Raw genomic sequence first — 2,438 nt, 5'->3', positions numbered from 1 at the left:
ATAATTTGTTTATCTCATTGCTTTCTTGATTCAATTATTTTAGAAATATGAAAGCGTAGCGGGTTTTGTATTAATTGCCGCATGCATTCTTATGTGAAATGTGAATACTATAAACATCAGATGGCAATTGTGAGTAGCTATGACGTGGTCTGGTGTTTTGAGTAGTCATGCTCACTAAAATGTCCAGACTTGTGGCGGCGTGGTGGGCCGGGTCATTGGGCTCCCTAAAATATGGTCGAGCGCAGTGATGGCTGGCTCATCCGTCATACTCGTGAACGGGTGCTGCTTGTAGGGACTGGTCTGCTCTAATCACTATGACTGATTTCCTCTTATTAATTGTTTAACCAGTTGGTTATGCATTCAATATTTTTTTTCTTTTTGAGTATTTAATTGAATTAGTGCTAATCGGTGGTTTGTATTCACACACTTAAACTTAAATTGTAAGTAAGAATAAATTATTTAAAAGAGCAACACACAAGTTTCTTGCTTGTTCTTCTTGTGATGAGACAGCATTCCGAATGAGCGGTAGATTAAAAAAAAATGTTATGACTATTCAAAAGTGCTTCAATGTAAGTTTATTTGAATAAATGATTTTCTATTCTAGTCTATTCTATTCTATACAGACTACCACGCATTTGACTCGCACACGAATATAAAGTATATGTGTATATATATATTTGTTTATTGTTAAACTCTGTGGTCAAATTGAGAATAGATTAATATTATTAGTTTTTAACATTATTTTTGACGACCTCGATAGTCTAGCGGTCTAGCACACCGCTTTATGTTCGACGGTTGCGGGTTCGAGTCCTCGCGCGGCACAAACATTTGTATTCATGACTATGAGATGAAGTATTATGTTATTTGTGGTATGAGTGTTTGTATCGGTCTGGGTGTTTTCTATGTATAATATGTATGTATTTATGAAAAAAAAGTTATCTATGTACTTGTATCAGTTATCTAGTACCCGTAACACAATCTTTGATAGCCTAACTTGGGACTAGATGGCGCTCTGTGAATTGTCCTGATATTATTATTATTTGTCTATATTCTTACTGAATATTAAATTAATTATCTATAGTTGAATTACCACCACTGTGCGACCACTACTTAAGTTAAATGTACAGTGTAACAAAATCGTAGCCAAACGAATTGAGATTTTGCAGTTTTTGAGGACTACTGAAAATGGTACGATTCTGCATCATGGGTATATACCTACATTGATTTGAAAATTAATTCCTGGAGGTGTAAGACGAGACGGTTTTCCAGCAAGTGAAGTGGGATGAAATCTAAGTACCCGCCATGGAGCTTGTTAATATTACATTTCTTCCCTCTTTGCCTCGTTGAAGAGCGAGCTTTCAGGAAAATAATAATTGTGAGTTCTTCATTCTCCTATCTATTTAATATTTACTGCCTTTATTATATTAGGGAATTATTAACGCGTAATAAAACAGATTATGTGGTGTAGCGGTTACGGCAGTTGCCGGTTCGATTCCCATATAAATTAAGTTTTGTTTTCATGCGTATGACTGTTTGTATAGGTTTTTGCTATGAATATTATACATATATTTAAAAAAAATCTGTTTATACGATGGCACTGAGGTGTGATCATAGGTATTTATTTATTAAAAATATTATTCACATTAAAAACTATCTATATTATGTTAGAAGAATGTATTCTTAAAGTTAAAAAATGTCTAATATTATTTTTAATGCTTAATGAACCATTCAAAATTATTAATTTTAATGTGATATATATATGTGAAATTAGCTACTGTATATCTTTTTTACATCATCACTATCATTATCATTACATAGTATAAAACAAAGTCGAGGTCGCTGTCTGTCCGTCTCTATGTATGCTTAAATCTTTAAAACTACTCAACGAATTTTGAAGCGGTTTTTATAATTGATAGAGTGATTCTAGAGGAAGGTTTATATGTATAATACATGTACACCTGGGAAAAGCCGGGGCGAGTAGCTAGTAATTATATATAAAAAGCTTTTTCTTTTTATCAAATTATTCCAATAATTTTACATAAAATTGAATATGCATCTTACAAGACTCGTGTCTTTTCCTTATATCTAAATTAATATAATATCTCACAAATCCAATTCAGCTATTAAATTGTTTTGCCCTCTTCTTTCAAGTTATTTTCTTTATTTAACAGAAAGTTACAAAATAATAACATCTATCTATTAATATTTGAAGAGGACTGTACATATAACGCACTCTCGTATCCGAGTGCGTTAGAAATGTGACAGAAAAACTAAATTTACTTGTTTATGATCTATTTTAATCTGACAGAAGGTTCTGTAATTAGCGCCTACATATCTACTTTTATACCTGTACAGTGTATGAGTTTTACAGACGTACACAGGAGTTAAGAGCTGTTAAAAGCTCAGTTGCGCCCGTGTTTCCACGGTAGATACTCGCG

This window comes from Achroia grisella, unplaced genomic scaffold (assembly GCF_030625045.1).
Source record: "Achroia grisella isolate CSIRO2021 unplaced genomic scaffold, CSIRO_AGI_Agris_v1 utg146, whole genome shotgun sequence".
NCBI classification, from domain to species: Eukaryota; Metazoa; Arthropoda; class Insecta; order Lepidoptera; family Pyralidae; genus Achroia; species Achroia grisella.
The sequence above is the reverse complement of the archived record's forward strand: the minus strand, read 5'-3'. Positions refer to the sequence as shown.